Source organism: Ursus arctos, unplaced genomic scaffold (genome assembly GCF_023065955.2).
Source record: "Ursus arctos isolate Adak ecotype North America unplaced genomic scaffold, UrsArc2.0 scaffold_28, whole genome shotgun sequence".
Lineage (NCBI taxonomy): Eukaryota > Metazoa > Chordata > Mammalia > Carnivora > Ursidae > Ursus > Ursus arctos.
The window spans coordinates 20,254,177-20,272,125 of record NW_026622963.1 but is presented as its reverse complement, the minus strand read 5'-3'; positions in this window follow the sequence as shown (position 1 = coordinate 20,272,125).

Genomic DNA, 17,949 nt, shown 5'->3' with positions numbered 1-17,949 from the left:
ACTTATTTCGCTCAGCATAGTACCCTCCAGTTCCATCCATGTTGATGTAAATGGTAAGTATTCATCCTTTCTGATGGCTAATATTCCCTTATATATAATATAATATATACCATATTATATACCACATCTTCTTTATCCATTCTTCTGTCAGTGGACATCTTGACTCTTTCCACAGTTTGGCTATTGTGGACATTGCTGCTATGAACATTGGGGTGCAGGTGCCCCTTCGGATCACTATGTTTGTATCTTTTGGGTAAATACCTAGTAATGCAATTGCCTATTTATAACTTCTTGAGGAACCTCCATACTGTTTTCCAGAGTGGTTGTACCAGCTTGCATTCCCACCAACAGTGTAAGAGGGCTGGCCTTTTTCCGCATCCTCACCAACATTTGTTGTTTCCTGTTTTGTTACTTTTAGACATTTTGACTGATGTGAGGTGGTATCTCATTGTGGTTTTGATTTGTAGTTTCCTGATGCCAAGTGATGTGGAGCATTTTTTCATGTGTCTGTTAACAGGCCATACTCTTGAGTTAAGGAAAGGCTTGAATGGGGATGGCCCTGTAAATCAGTAGACTTTGCTTTATGGTTCACAAATAACATTTTGGTGCTCTTGGGACCATCTCTGGATATTAGAAGAGGAAGCACAAATATCTACACCAAGCACAATGGATCTCCTTGATCAAATGTCTTTAGGAAGAACCTTCTGCTTTGTTAGTTTGTTTGTCCAGGGATAAACATCTAATCATCAGTCTCTTCCTGTGAAGTGGGGAGGGGTTTGGGGAAGGGACTGATTGACACAACTGTTTTGTTAACAAACCATTAATTAAACATCCTGTTTTATTTCTTTTTTTCACTTTTCCACTGTGATTCTATAGCCTCTCCATGTTCTGTTGGGAGGGTTTGCCACTGCTATGAGCCTACCGCCATGTTCTCTGAGCACTCATGCTTGGCTCTGTCCCATTGGTTATCTGTGCCCTCTGCTCTCCATCTCCCTGTATCCATTTTAATGTCTTATTTACCTATAACCCCTTCTTTAACCCCCCTTCCTGTTTTGGGAGATTATTTCTTTTTGTACCTCTTTATTGGGATTTGGAAGAAAAAAGAAAAATCCATGTGTAAAATCCACCATCTTAAATCAGAAGTCTGTTTTCCCCTAGTTTTATGAGCACTTAAGCTTCCACAGAATAAACACATAATTGCTTTTTCCTTAACCCAGGAAAATATCTAAGTAGGAGTCAATGAATCTTCCAAGTTCTTGAGCCAACCAGTGCAATGTGTCTGTGATGCACAGACTTTATGTCCACCAGTCTATGGTGGTAGTGTAGTCACCTGGGATGGACCTGAAGCCAGATTTGCTGTAACAAGATCTGTGACTCCCAAGGATTACAAAATGCTGAATTATGACAATGTAGACCCCATAAGGAAACTGAAGCAACATCTTGGAATCTGAGTTAGAGCTGAGCAGGTTGGTCCTTGGGTGATTCTATCTCACAAATAATACATTATCTGAGGTCCTGTGCTGGAAGGGAATTGCTGCAATATCTAAGGGACCTGTTGCTCAGGTGTATACGGCTCCAACCCATCATCCTGGTGCTGTGGTTTCACTGATGCCAGAGAGTCCCCACAGGTGATGTATCACACAGCAGGGGGATGGCCCCTGGAGGAAATAAAAGATCTGCAAGAAAACTCTTAGTAATTACTGGAGAAAAAAATAGCTACCATGCTGCATATAAAAAGTCTTTCCCTCTCCCTCCCATCAAGTAGGAGAGAATATAGATAATCACTTTGCTTCTCCCAGATCATCTCCTGCTCTTGTATAATATGTTTAGATATAAGTAAGAGTAATTCTTCAATCCACCCTCCAATTATAAAAAATCCTTATTCTCTGAGTATCTCTAAACCTCCACAGATTTAAAGATGGATAAGCATTAAAATGTCACAATCTCCTGGACTTGGTGCTTTTAAATTTCCTGTTTCACAACTACTGAGATGTAATTTCAAGTGCAAAAATATCTGTCAGGGAGGATATTAAACAACTCCACACCTTCAGCTGTTCTGTCTTCAGCTATTTACAGATATGTTTCAAAAACATACCATTTAAATATGAACAGCAACTTCCTGTTAAACTTTGGATGTAGCAACCAGTAAGAAATATGGCCCCCGGTGGTGAGGGAGGAAAAAATAGTTTCTGTATACAAAGCCCTAACATAATAAACAAGCAGAAGCACTTCCTGATAAATAGCGCCAAGCAAACATTCATATCCTTGCCTCCACTGTATTCAAAATATTTTTACTAGACCAAGTGCAAAGTATTATTATCATTAATATTAAGTTTATCCTTTTTGGAACCGATCCAGGCTCCAGTTCTACCAGAAGGTCTGGTAGGAGCCAAGGGTATGGACGTTTATCATGGCAGTTACTTCGGTTTTAATTCTCTTCATATAAATGTTGCAGGGCTATGGATGGATATTAACATTACTGTGCTTGATGAAACCCACACCCAACAGCCCCCAGGGCCCTGTAGCAACCACCCCACAAAATCATCAAAACGGAAATTCCCAAGCAGTAAACAGACAGAAGGCAGATCCAGCAACAGTCTCTGAAGGCAGCACTAGGAAGTGAGGCAAGGACAATGGCAAAGACATCTGGGTCCCCACAAGTTCCCTCTAGCCACCCGGAAACCTGGCGAGGGCAATAAGCACCCAGGACCCAGGACCCTAAGGAAACCACTAATCTGTGTTCTCTTTGTTTACCAAAGCAAAATGCAAATCTGCTTGTTCTCTTTTTTAAACCAAAACACTTTTTTATTGATATGTTACATATATGCAGACAAGTGTGCACATTATATGTGCAGAGTTTGATGAATGTTCACAAGCTGAATCCAGCCCTGGAAACAGCGCCCAGACTGAGACACTCCCATGCGCAGCTCCCAAGGAGGCTCGTGTTTTCCTCACATCCCTTTACGGTCACCACCTGCCCCTGCTCCAGGGGTGACCACTCTCTGGGCATCCTTTTTTACATATATTCCTGAATGGCAACTGCAGTTCCAGAAATTAGATGAAGTAAATTAAGTGCAGCTTTGTGTCAAAGTACTGGAATTAAGGACACAAAGCCCACACATGACAAGGAGCAGTGTCCCCAAGGATCTCTTTCAGCACTCCCCCAGGATAGGTGAAGTCTTTGTGATGGGGGAAGAAGAGGAAGGGGGGATGAAGGAAGAGGTGTGGGAGGGGCAGAGCCCCATAGGATGTCAAGTCCCTCAGAGACAGTAGGTCCTAGTCAGATGGGCCTGGCAGGGTGAGGGGACACCAGGTAGAAGTGGCAGCCTCAGAGTTTCATGTCTCAATCTGCCACTGGCCACCTGGCTCAGCAAGTAGCTGGACAGCAAATGTGTCTTGCTTGGACACCACCATACCACCTTGATGAGCTCTGACTATGGCCCATTGCCCTTGCCAACCCCAGACTGTGAATGACTCCCTGGGGAGGCCACAGTCCTGTCCTTGGGAAGTTTAGAGTCAAGTTGGGAAGACAAACAGGCAATGGGATCAACAACACCCAGTGTAGGGTGAGCTGTGTGTGATGGGCAAACACAAAGCTCACTGCAAGGGCTTATTCATCTATGTGTTACTATAACTATTCAACACCTGAGTGAACCAACATATGAATGAATGAATGAATGAATGAATGAACAGAAGACCTCCCATCTTGCCTGAACTGGGAGCAAGCCTGACAGCCAGCTGGGTTGACCTGCAAAAGAGTGGCCAATCCGAGGACCAGGAAGCCTGAGTAACCCTCTCATGGGGCCAACTGAACTGCAGACAGTGCTCAAGGAGGAGCTCTGGTCAAGGTGAGGCTCATGGACCTACCAGGGACTTCGGCTATCAGAGGATCCAATTAATGCTGGTTTTGGTAATAAAGACATTTTGTTAATTCACACACACACACACAAAACAAGAATTTGGGAGTCAGGCAGTTCCCAGGTGTGCTCAGTTCCCAGCAATGTCATTGAGGACCTCTCTTCCATCCTCCCACTCTGTCCCCTCAGCTGTTGGTGCCCCAGTAAAGATAGGGTGGTCATCACTGTCATCAAATGCTCCTCAACTTTTATCAGGGAGGGAAAAGCAAATGTCCCCCTATTTCTCATTGACCAAATATGATCACCTGACCTATAGGGAGGCTGGGAAAGGGAGTATCTAGTCGCTGTCAGAAGACACTCTCCCCAGATCTTTGGGGGAACAAGGGACATGATGAGATTCTGTTGGCACATCTGAGAGCCTCTGGGCACTGCCTCAGTGCCTCCAAGAGCAGTGTGGCCCTGTCAGTGAAGAACACAGAAGCCCAAGGGCCAGGACTGCTGTGTGTCCTTGAGCAGATCACCTGAGATTTTGACTTCCTCTTCATTCCAGTGGTGCAGCTGGACAACAGAACCAGTAAATCCTTCCCGGTCATGAAAGTCAAAGCTCTGTATTTCTGTTCCCTCTTCTTAGATGAGATGCCCCAGCAGAATTGTGTTAGCTTGTTCCAAAATGACAAGTGTCCTCGAAAAAGATATGTTGAAGTCCTAACCCCCAGTACCTGTGAATGTGACCTTATTTGGAGATAGGGTCTTAGCAGATGTGATCAAGTTAAAGTAAGGACACACTGAACTGGGTGGGGGGGCCCTAATCCAACATGACCGGTGTCCCCATAAGAGGGGGAGAAGACAAGCACACTTAGGGAGAAGGCCAGGTGACAGTGGAGACAGAGATTCAAGTACGGCAGCTGCAAGTCACTGAACACCTGGAGCCACCAGAAGCTGGAGGAAGAAAGGACAGATTCTCCCCAGCAGCTTCAGAGGGAACGTGGCCTTGCCAACACCTTGACTTTAGACTTCTAGCCTCCAGGACTAGGAGACAGCAAATTTCTATTGTTTTAAACCACCTAGTTTGTGGTACTTTGTTACAGCAGTCCTCAGAAACTAACACAGATAATCATATTTAAATATCCAGGCCTTAGCAGGACACCGAGGGGTTGTCTGTATCCTTCCTCATATCCAAGGAAACAGGTAGGAGAGCAATGCAATGGAATTTGTCTTTACCCCAGGCCCATGTCACCAGCAACCCTCAGGGAGAGGTAGTAAGGTGGAGGAGTTAAGAGTCTGGACTCCAGAGCTTGAATTCAAACCCTTCCCTGCCCTACACTGGCTGTGTGACCTTGGGCAAGTCACTTCACTTCTCTGTGCCTCAACAGCCTCATCTATAGATAAAGGAAATAAAATTGGGTTGTAATGAGGAGTAAATGAGTTAACATGTGTAAAATGTCTAGAACGGTATCTGGCACACAATGAGTGCTTGCTAAGAACAAAGGTTGTCATGTCCTAGATGTCTTGTCTGTCCCCTTGTTTACAGCCTCGCTACAGTGGGTCACTTAATGGACTGCTTTAAAGCAAAGATGGGTAGACACAAGGCTAGAAAGATCAAGCCAGTATCTGGAGTTATAGCAAGTTCAGGAGTCAAAGCTAGACAAGAAAAGCCAAGACCAAAGTGTGTACAGAGTCAGGACCAGGACACACAATGTACAGGAAATGCCAGGGGGCGGGCTGGAACTCAGATGCTGGAGAACAAGACAGGTGTCTGCAAGTCCTGGCAAGCGGGACCTGGAGGTGAGGAGAGGTGGAGCCCAGCAGCCAGCTCCCTGGCAGAGGGTAAAACAGGGGGCCCTTGACCCCCTGGCAGTACTTGGTGGAGGTGGAGGGCTTAAGGAAACCTACTAGGTGGAGGGCTGCTGCCTACTAGGTGCCTATGCAGGACCTGGCACTATTAACCCCCATCAAACTGGGAAGTGGGGACTGGTTGGGTAGGGAAACTTGTGCAGGGTCACATGGCTATGGGCCACCAGAGATGTGAGTGCCTGGCAGTGGCTGGCTGGCCCCTCCTACTGGTACCATCAGACATGCCATGGGCTACTAGGGGCGCCCCTGCTGTCCTGCTTCTGTGCTCAGCTAGACAAGGCCCAGGGCCACCCAGCTGCACACTAGTCACAGCCCAGCAGAGAGCTGCCATGGGTTTAAGGAATAGCTAGCTTGCTCCTCTCAGGGCATCTGAAGCTCTACCAAGCCTCACTTTCCTGCCCTGAACTAGCAAGAAAGAGAAGGCAAACGCACCTTTGGCCAAAAGTGTAAATTTGAGAAGTAAAACAAACAACATCTAATTTGTCAAGATACACACAGCCTCGTGGTGGTTATTGTAAGACAAACAGGCCCAGAAAAATCCCTAGCAGCCTCTTGCAGCTCAAGGAAACAAAAACTTGTGTAAATACCTTTGGAAACAAATGGCAAAGGATAAAAACAAAATAGAGCACAAAACTGTTCAGAGGCAACGGGGCAGCCAACCCCCTCTAGGGAACTCTGGACCAATAGCTGTCATAGTTCTGGAGTTCTTGGCTTTGTTTCCATTCTTGAAAACAACTCACTTATTCACCATCACGACTCTTGGTAATATGCTTTATCTTTACTTCTTCATTTGTCATCTTCAACCTCCTCTGATTCTGCACTATTAAAAAATGAGCATTTCATTCATTTCCCCTAATCCCACCTCCACCAAACCATGAATTTTAGTTTTTATATTTGTGACACTAACAGCTCTAAATGTACTGTTGAACACATATTGTTTTCCCATCCCCTGTAGACAGTGCTGGGTGTTTCCCATCTCTCCTCTCCTGCTTCCCTCTCTCCTTCCATCAGCTGGGTTCTCCTTTTACAATATCAAAGATTTATAGTATTCTGCTTGACAACCGTAATTAAGTTTTCTGTTCTTTGTTAAGTTTTATCTATGTGTCAAAACAAGTAAATGACATTTGCATTTTTATAACTCTCTAAGTGCTATTCCTGGCAGACTAGTTGTTTCCTTCCCTATAGGCCTGATGGCTTTCCCAGACCACACAAAGAAGAATGATTTGAACACCAAGGTCAAATGGATTCTTTTTCTTATGTGCATTCATGTTGGTCAGGATCATGCCATGTTTTTAGTTTGTTCATTATTAAACAGTCCCTTTTGTAAACAGCTTTATGGTTTTTTTCCCTAAATATTCTAATTGCTTTTCTTTTTTCTTGTTGACAGAGAATACCTGCCTCCCAATTCTCAAGCTTTTCAATCCTGCCATCTGTGTTGTTTATTTGTCCATGGGCACAGCTCCAAAGTTGTCATTCTATATTCCCATCTGTACTGCCAGGGCTGGAGATCTGTGAACTATATTTCCCAGGAAGATTTTGCCAATAAAAAGCACTAGAGGCTGGATGGGAGAAAGCATTTCCCCTGCTCTGTTCTGGTGGCAGCAACTGTATGTGACCACAGTTTGTGGATTGGTAGTAGGTGTGGTAATAGTGGTGAAGCAGCTCTGTACTAGCAGCCAGAGGGCTAGCTCCTGGCTTCCAGATGAGTGGCAGTAGTACTCACAAGCTCTATTTGAACATTTAACCCCACTTTCCATTTCAGGCCTGTGCCTACTGATCTCTGGGAGTTAGGGACTGAATTATGTCTTCCCAAAATTTATATGTTAAATTTTAAGCTAAATCTAACCTCCAATGTGACTGTATTTGGAGATAGAGTCTTTAAAAAGGTGATTAAGGTTAAATGAGATCATAAGAATGGAAACCTTATCCAATATGACTGTTGTCCCTATAAGAAGAGGGAGAGACACCATAAATCTCTCTCTATGCACAAATGCATAAAGAAAAGTCCTTATGAGGACCCAGTGAGAAAGTGGCTATCTGTAAGCCAAGAAGAGGGTTCTCACCAGAAGCCAAACCTGCCAACACCTTGATCTTGAACTTCCAGCCTCAAGATCTCTGAGAAAATACTGGTTAAGTCACCCAGTCTGGGGTGGGTTTGTTTTGTTTTTGTTTTTGTTTTTATGTAGTCCAAGCAAACTAATACATTGAATAATATCAATTTCCCCTTTTTATTTCTCTACCTTTCAATATTTTCTTTTCTCTTAACTTTTTAGTTTTTGAAGTTTCTATTGACATTTCTTCAACCCATTAATTCTCTCCTTGGCCATGTGCAGTCTATTGATGAGCCCATCAAAGCCATTCTTCATTTCTGTTATGGTGTTTTTGATTTCCAGCATTTCTTTTTTATTCTTTCTTAGAGTTCCCATCCCTTTTCTTACATTACTTATCTGTACCTGTATGGTGTCCACTTCTTCCATTAGAACCTTTAGCATATTAATCATAGTTTTAAATTCATCATCTGATAATTCCAAAATCTCGGCCATATCCGAGTCTGGTTTTGATGCTTGCTCAGCCTCTTTAAATTGTATTTTTTGTCTTTTAGTATGCCTTGTAATTTTTTGTTGCAAGCTAGACATGATGTATGGGATGAAAGGAACTGAGATGGGTAGGCTTTTACCATGAGACTTTATGTTTATCTGGCCAGGAGTTAGGTTGAGTTTGCTTGCTGTAGCTGTAGGGGTCAGAGGCTAAAATTTCTTCTGGTGTCCTTGTTTTTGTCTCTCTTGTTGTCTTTGGGTCTCCCTAGAGACTTCATAAATAAAGTCTGAGATGTGCAATTCCTTCAACTGTATTCCTTGGTTATTATCCAGGAGCCCTGCTGATGTGGTGGTAAGGTGTAGAGGGGGGAAGCATCCCACAGTCTCATGGTCAAGTTTCAGTCTTTTAGTAAGCCTATGCCCCTTGGCTGTGATCTTCTCAACTGCCTCTCAGTCCCCCCCACTCCCCCTTAGGTGAAACAGAAAAGCTGAAGGGACTGGAATTGGGTATTTCCCTCATCCCATGTTAGTTAGGCTCTGGTAAAATCCCAGTTGGTTAGATTCTCTTGAGGGCAGGCCTTGTTAAGAACAGAATGTTCGGGGAATAGCTCAGAACATTTACTTTCCCAATTTTCCTGCTGGAAGCATAAGGGAATTTTTCTCTGATCTTCATTGTGAGAACCTATAAAGAACATTGGAGGTAAAACTCATGGAAGTGTGGGAACCTCCTTAAGACCAGGACTCCTAAAGTTTTAACTCTCAAATCCATCTACACGGAGTCTCCAGCAATTCATCAGTGACAGTTTAGGTTTTTCAAGCTGGGTACTGGTTCCATGGAGGTTTTCATTCCTGGCCTCCTGCTCCAATAAACTGTGATTCCCTATATCTGCCTGTCTGTCTCTCCAGTATTTGGGGGCAGTGGTTTGCCTGTGGCCTCAGTACTCCTATAGATCTAAGAATTGTTGATTTTTCAGTTTAGTTTTTTTCTTGTTGTGAAGATGGAAGTGATGACTTCCAAGCTCCTTATGTGCCAGACGAGAAACCCTAAGTTGCTTTCAATACTTTTTAGTGCAATTCCCTGATTACAAACCCCCCTCTGTCGGGAATATCTAAAGGAATTTTTGTTTTCCTGACTGGACACTGACCCACTTGCTATCCTACTGCACTGACTCTCCCTGCCTGGAGACATCGATGTCAGAGTCTCCTGGGATCCAGACCCCATGTTCCCAAGGCCTGCTACATCCTTGTCACCAGGGGACTTCCCTTCCCTGTGCTTTTGGGATAGAGCTCCTATTTCTTGGATCCTGTGTCTTCCATCTTGGTTTCTCTCTTTGTTTTGTTGGAGTACTTCCTCAAGAAACTCTATAAGAAAATGTTGCAGATTTTGACTGCTTAGTCACCTGAAAAATTTGTTTGTTAGTCCTAATATTTTAAAAAATTGTTTCACTGGGTATAGAATTTAATGTTCAAAATATTTTCCCTCAAACCTTTGAAGGCCTGCTCCATTGTCTTCTAGAACCTTCTCTCCCTGAGAAGATCTGGTTTTTAATTCTTTACAAGCAGCTCATCTTTATTTCTTTTCCTCCCTGGGTGCTTTTAGCATCTTTTCATTCTTATTATTCTCAAATTTCTTCGTAGAGACTGTGTCTGAATGTGGACATTTTATTGATACAGAATAGCACCTGAAAGGCCTTTTCTGTCTGAAGACTTCCACATCTTGCCTTTGGGAAAGTATTTCCTATTACATCTGAGATTATTTCCTTTTCCTCAGTGTCCTCTGATTGCTCTGAACTCCAGCTGTCACAGTCAAATGCTGGCCATCTTGGACTGATTTGCTACTCCTTTTTTTCCCCCCCTCTCCTTCATGTTTTCAGTTCCTTTCTTATTTTTGTCCTATAATCTGGGATACTTCCCAATTTTATTGAAAGTTTTATTTAAAGAATCATATTCTTAATTTCTAAGATTTCTTCTTTATTATGTAATTATTTTTTTTCACAGCATCCAGTTTTTGTTTTACAGATTCAATAACTTCTCATATCTCTCTGAGGATATTAGAATTTTTAGGAATTATCTTATGATCCCTGAGTTATTTATTTTTCCTATGGGGTTGGTTGTTTTGCTTGCTAATGTTCATATTTCCCTTTCACACTGCTCCTCTCCTTATGTGTCTGGTGATCCTTGATCTTTCTTTTATATTTGAGAGTGGAGCTCCAGGCTGATTGTTCTGGGTGCCTGGTGTGTGGTTCCCTTAGGGTTGTAATTGGTCTGTACCCAGTGAGGCCTCTCCCTTGCCTGGGGCAAGTGACAGGGAGCTTTGTATAAGTAGATAGGGCTCATTAACTAGAAACTACACTCTGGGATGCGCAGTTGGGGGTAGATGGTTAGTATGTGCTAAATAAGAAAGGCCTTATTCTGGACCAGTGGTTCTCCGTCCTGACTGGACCTAGCAATTTTTTTAAAAAAATCCTAATGTGCAGACTGCATGCAGAATCCATCAAATCAGAATCTCGGGGGTCGGGGAGGGGGGAATGGAGCCCAGGCATCAGCATTTTAAAAAGTTCCCCAGGATTCCAATAGACAACTAAGGTTGAGAAGCTCTGAGTGGAGAAGCTCACACTTCAGAGGTTGCCACACTCTGATCAGTGACTCTCCACACAGTCTCCACACAGGAATGAATGGGCCCCAGTAGAAGAGTTTCCTATTCAGAAGTTCTGGGATGGGCCTGAGAATTTGCATTTCTAATTCGTTCCCAGGTGATGCTGCTGCTGCTGCTGGTGGAGGAAGATATTTTGAGAAGCACAGCTTTAGAGCTGATCAGCCCACACTGGAAATCTAGTTCTTGGGAAGTTTGTTCAATTTATCTAAAAAAGAGCCTTTTTTTGGCCTGAGGTCATAATTGCTCTGTGCTTTGAGGGGGCGGGGAGGCTGATTGACTTAGCAGCTTCATAAACAGATTTCCAATTAGTCCTACCCTTTCCAGCACTTCTCTCCCCCAGCCTCCCAAGCCTGCCAGCTCCCAGTCTGTGCCCCTCTGGGGTTCAGGGAGGGATGGGGCCCACCCGCCTCCAGCCTCCATCTGACAATGTTCTGGGCTGAGGGCTCTGCCTTTCTTCCTCCTCCATCCATACTCATCCACTGGCTTTCCAGCACAGAGAATCATATGTTCAAATCTTTTGACTGCTAATGACCCTGTGTCCAGGCCAGCCTGCACGGAAGCCCGCTCCTCCTCTACCGCTGATCCCCCTGAGCATACTGGCCTCTTTCCTGCTTCCCCAGACAAGGCAGCTTTCCAGCTTGCAGGGACGGCTCTAGCTGGAGTGTGTATGCAGCTGGCTTCCTGCATCCAGGCCCTGCGCTTCCCCGACAGGGTCTAAGGCAATGTCTTCGAGCCCTATGAGATAGTAGTACCATTTTCTCCCTTTAGAAATGAGGACCGTGCGATGAGGAGGGGCCACACAGCTGGTAGCCCCCAACTCCCATGCAGGCCTGTGCGCGGCCTGACACCTGTGCTCTTGGAAGGATGCTCTTCCCATAGGAAGCGGCCCCAGGACGCATGTGGTGCCCCAGCTGGCCCAAGCGGGAACTGCAACTGGGCTACCTCGACCTCTTCTCCCTGTTCACAAAAAAGTACTTGTTTAAAAAATGTGTGTACATATGGGGCACCTGGGTGGCTCAGTTGTTAAGTGTCTGCCTTCTGCCTTTGGCTCAGATAATGATCCCACGGTCCTGGGATCGAACCCTGCATTTGGCTCCCCGCTGAGCGGGGAGCCTCCTTCTCCCTCCCCCTCTACCTGCTGCTCCCCCTGCTTGCGCTCTCTCTCACTCTCTGTCAAATAAATAAATAAAATTAAAATAAAAATAAAAAGGTGCATATAAAAAAAGAACATCTCTTTTGGAAATTAAAGTGAATTGAAGTTCGTTTTATTCTGAGAGCTTGCCTGTAGCTCTTGAGATAAACTAAAGAGAATTTAAATTAGTTTAGCTTTGAGAAGATCTCAGTAGCTTTTAGGATATGCATAATTGTCTGGGGATCTCACAAAACTAGGTTAGAAATCTCTGGCCAAAGCTGGAGAAAGATAATTCCCTGTCTTCCCTTTTCCCTGCCTTCTACCTGAGGCCTTCCTCAGGCTCCTTGCCAGGAGAGCGGACCTCAGCCGGGAGGCTAGATGCAAGACCTGGTGTTTCTGCCCCTTCCTCTGGATAAGGGAGGCCAGTGCCTTTCCTGCCCATCTCTATAGAGAGCTACAGTGCTGTTTTCATCCCAACACTCCACCAAGGAATGCGGGATCTGAAGAAACTCATTGCCTTGTGCCTCCCCCATAGTGCCAATTTGGGGCTAGAGCCACAGTTTTCACAGCTGAGTGCAGGTAAAGTTGTGGTTTCAAGGAGAATGTTCCAAAGCCTGCGGTTATGACAAAATGCCACACAGGGACAGGAACACCCAGCACAGTCCCAGCTCCCAATGCCCACCCACCCAAGGTTGGCCTGTCTCACCCATTCTCCTCTTGCGGAGGCCTCCGAGCTTCTCCAGCTGTGGGGCCAAGATCACACCACCCTCCCTGTGTGGTTCATTGGCCATCTGAGCTCTTAATCCTCTTTGCTGAGCTCATAATCAACATCTGGAAGAACACTGCCATGTCTCGCACAAACCCTCCCATGAATGAAGAGGACAAACAGGGAGAATGGCTTAGAAGGGCGCTGTATGCACAGTGATGGCGTTTCCATAACCCATGGGGCATGTGAGCACAGAGGCACACACGCGTGGCCACACCACACTCAGACACACCCAGATTAGAGAGAAGGCAGTGGGGTGCGCCCTGGCTGTCCACATCCGCCCAGCGCCTGAGAGGGGCCAAGGCTGAAGGGCATCCTGCTACCCAGGGAGCCCAGGGTGTGCCCACAGAACCTCACCAAAGAATGCCCTGGAACCCACTGAATCCCTTAGTGCTCCTGGAGGGGGGAGAGGCAGCCACGCACAAGAGAATGAAAGAGAGAAATGGGGGGGGGGCAAAAGCAGAGCAAAGAGTAAGTGGAGAGAAGCGTTTGACATTTCACACTACTCAATAAGGAGGGAAGCAAGAGCAGCTTGAGCCAAACAGCCACTCGGGGACAGAACAGCAGTTACTTAAATATTTAAAGCAGACGCCCTGTGAGCGGCTGTGGAGGCAGTTCTTTGTTAATATTTAACTCTGGCTGGGCAAGTCGCTGGGAAAACAACTGTTTACAGGAGATGAACAAACATCCCAGATTGCTCAAAGCTGCCGGGAGACTTTAGGGGACAAGCAGCTGCCGGTGTTTCTAGATCATAGCAACTCGAGATGTTGGGCCCGCTCCACCTTGAGGCCACAGGGGCGGGGAGGCCCATGATCATCCCTGGGGTGCGGGGAAAACCATAAACACGCATCATGGGGTTGGCTGCTGGGCTCCAGAATCGTGGTTTGCAGGAAACCCAGCCCTGCAGCTGGGCCTGGGAGGTGGCTCCAGGCTAGCTGGCCAGCCCCTCGCTTGGGCAGCTGCACCCTGAAGCCCCTGGCTAGGTTGTGTCTCTGGCCCCCCGCACTGTCCCAGAGGGCTGCCTTGCAGACACCACGTGACAGCCAGGGGCAGGTGCTCACAAATGGAGAGGCTCTCACTTGTGGAAAGAATCACAGGCTTGCTTACAAGTCCTCCAGCTCACACTTGAGCCTTCAGGGACACCGGGTCACACTGTTTCCCAGAGATGACAGCTGGCCTATTATCAGGGATCATAGACAGGGGTCTTTTTCATGTGCCAGGTCTCCATGAACCTGAGTAGCTTTGCCTAGTTTGGATAAATCAGGCCAGGAGTGAAGGATAATCCACTCGCCTCAAACTTTATTCCCACTGGGCTTATTTTCCCACTATTTGATCATTCCCGACACCCTCTCACACGGGCCTCATGGAGACCCTGTGTGGGGGTCACTTTTGGGTTCCATTGGATGTGAAATCCCGGTTCAGGACCAAGGAATGCTGCCATCTTGAATTCTGATGTTGGTCTCCAATGTGTGATGGTGGACACCATGTCTAACTGAAAGGAGCACACGCCCTGTTTCATCACCCAGGGCATCGATTATGAAGTTGCCCAACCATAAATCCACAACCCTGGGCACCTCCTGGCACATCACTGCCCATCCTGCCCAAACCGCAGTTGGCCTTGACCCATGGACAACTCTCCAAACGGTTGTTTACACACCTGGCCATTTACTATAAAGAGTGAAATGCAGAACTGTGTCTCACTCTGGCAAATCTGTCCAAGAATTGGGGCCCCGCACATTAATCCTTGTTAAAATAACTTTTAGTTTATTAGAGCCAATGTTTAGGTAGCTACCTGGCCCTAGGTTTCACAGCAAAAATTTATTCTTATATTCTGAGAATAAGTGGCACAAGACTGTCTAAAATATTGGAAGACTCTTTTCATTGTTCATAGCCTACTTCTAAAAACTAGAAATCTGTTGGAACACTGAGAGGGGATAAAACAAATCAAAACAACACTAACACAGTCAATAATTATTCTCTCTCAGCAACAGAGAGGCCTACAGAGTCTAGAAATATCTAGGGTTGCTGAGTGGTCACTTGATCATTCTTGTGGATGATTTTTATTTTATGGTGGTCCAGCACCAGATGGCCTTCTCACTTTTGAGAAACCAACCATTTTGGTGAGAAATGGGCAAGACCTGCTTCTTTCTGCAGAAACCTAAAAGGCCAGAAATGTGCTCCCCCCGTCCCATCCCCCAGAAAGGGAGCCAGATTCAGCAGATGCCCCAGCAGGGCCCTTGCCCATAGGGAGCAGCAGTGTTCTTGGCACCAATCGCACGTCCTGGAGAGGGACTTGGACAAGCGGTGTGGTCACCCAGCACCTCTGGGTTCCTGACCATTTTCCCAAAATGATTTTCCAGCCCCTCGGTCTCCTTTTAATAAATGCATCTCCTGAAGATTACCTGACGTCGTTGGGCAGCCAGGAGCACGGTTCAGCCCTATAGTGCTGTTGAAAGAAGACCCCTCGTGTCCTGGCAGCCTCTTACTCAAAACCACCAGGGGCCTTCTTGATATAATGCTCACCTTCTCATCTCTTTGCCTGTGGGAGACACAACGTGCCTTGCACCTCCCCCCAGCCCCTCCCTCCTGGGCCTTCTGATGGACCCACTTGTTAGAAAAACACCACAGATTCTGATTGATCAGAATTTGACAGCATGCTCAGGCTGGTTGGGTAGCGCTCCTATCTGTCTGTCACAGGGGATTGGAAAGGGGATGGCAAGCCTGGGAGGGCTATAGTGAACGTCTGTTTTAGCCACTATATGCAAAGGGCTTTTCCGAAGGCTGACTGGGGCCAGAGCTGCACGGCTGCCAGAGCAAACTGTCCTTGTGCTCTGTTGAGTGACTAAGGATACACATGGTTACACAGGGTGACTCTGTCCCCAGCAAAGCTCGAGGGCACCATTGGCTGAGAGTAAGCCCCCTTCACCAGGTGGAATCAAGGTTTAACATAAAAACCAAGCTCAGGTGTTGAAAAATAGCAAAAGTGGAAATTCTTAGGCTCCTGAGTTTGGGAGTGAGATTTATCTGGCTGCGTTTGTGAGGAGTCATGCACTGGGCCTCCCAGAATGGAAAGCATCCTGTCATTTTCCTAGGTCAATGGAGGTCTCTCCTGTCTTGATTCCCATCATTCTTTCGCCCTCAGCAGAAGCGTGTGAAGCACCTACCGTGCGCAAGCCCCGCTGTGAGCCTGCAGCCGCGGGGAGGAGCGAGCGCCAGTGCAGCGACAGGTGTGGGAGGGGGTGTGGCCAGATGGCCTCCAGGTGCCGCTGCTGTTTGGGCTCCAGGCTGCCAGGCCCAGCAGAGGAGAAGGGGAACCCCAGACAGAGGTAAAGGTGTTTGTGGGGACTGAGTTTGAAAGGGCTGGTGGCTGTGCCGGGACCCATGGAAGTCACTTCCATCCCGCACGAGCCATCCTGCAGCCTCTTGAGGCTGTGATTGAGATGATCTTGTCCCTCCCATCTGCTGGCAGCTCTCGGCCTGGCCAGCAGGTGGGTGCCACTCTCTGGACTGGGCAGAGGGTTACTGTCCCCTCTGCACTGCTTCTCACCTTTTGTGCACTCAACATCCTAGGATGATCCATGTGTGTCCTTTTATTGGCATGGGTCCACGCATAATACAGTTTTCTTTTATTGGTTGTTTTTATTAGATTATTTTTTAAAGATTTCATTTACTTATTAGCGAGAGAGAGAGAGAGGAAGTGAACACAAGCAAGGAGGAGAGGCAAAGGGAGAGGGAGAAGCAAACTCTCCACTGAGCAGGGAGCCGGACGCAGGGCTGGATCCCAGGACACTGAGATCAGAACCTGAGCCAAAGGCAGACGCTTAACTGAAGGAGCCACCATCACCACCATCCCTTTCCAGAACTTTCTCATCTTCCCAAACCAAACCTCTGTTCCCATTAGACACCAACTCCCCATTCCCTCCTCCCCCAGCCCCTGGCCGCCACCACCCTACTTTCTGTCTCTATGAATCCGACTACTCGAGCACTTCGTGTAGGTGGGAGCACACAATACGTCGTGTCCTTTCGCGACTGGCTTAGGTCACTCGGCATAATGTCCCCGAGGCTCATCCATGTTGTAGCAAGTGTCAGAATTTCCTTGTTCGGGCTGAATCACATCCCATTGTATGGCTAGCCCACATTTCACTCATCCGCTCATCTGTTGACACACAACATTGTTTTGTATTTTTAGTTTACATAAGAAAAGTTACTCCGTTGGCCTTGTTTGGTTTCTTTCACTCAGTACCTTGTCCTTAAGATTAATGCCGGTTCTGTGTGCACATCTAGGCTTTGGCTTCTAACAGGAGCCCAGGGCCTAGAATCCCATGTGCACCTCCACGGTTGACTCACCCCTTCCCCCGTGACAGATGCCAACGGATGCCGGCCCCTCCCCACCGCAAACAATCCTGCCAAAAACATCTGTGTACAAGTCCCATCTATCATTATCCTTTTTTCCATGTTTATATTTTTCTCTCTGCTTCTTTTTATGACTTCTTGTTTCTGCTTTATATTATTAATACCTTCCCTTGGCTGAGAATATGTATTACACTTATGTAAAATTGTGGATCTGCCTGAAAATTCTGCTCCCCAGGGTGATGGCGGTCGGGGCACTGTCTTCATGTCACAGATGCTGTACCCCTTGGACTTTGTTTTGCCTTTGGCCTCTGGGCTCCTGTTCTTCTTTGGGGACAGGTAATGGGGAGGGGTTGCCACCCAGGCCCTGATCTGGGTGTTTGTGTCCCTCCCGGAGCGGTTGGCAGGAGGGAGGGATGAGCCCTGAGACCACAGAATTACTACCAACCACCCTTAATTGCTGTTGCTTCACTGGAATTTTCTTTAACTCCTAGATGTCAGTGGCCCCTGGAGGAGGTGGGGTTTCAGGTCCCGGGGAGCAGAGCAGGAGGTGAGGAGGTATCTGAGGAAGGCTGATCTGACGGCACCCGGCTTTCATCAGCTCCTCCCCCAGCAGCACTGGGGCCAGTCCTGAGCGGACCCTCCCCAGTACAAAGTTCCTGGACTGGGCTGCTAGTCTCATGGGTCTCTATCTCAGAGGAACGGACGCCCCCAAGGCAAAGTGGGGCAGCGACAGAAATAGAACTTCTGGGCTCTCCTGCAGCCCCCTCCCCTGCTGCCCTCTGCCCTGGGGGCTG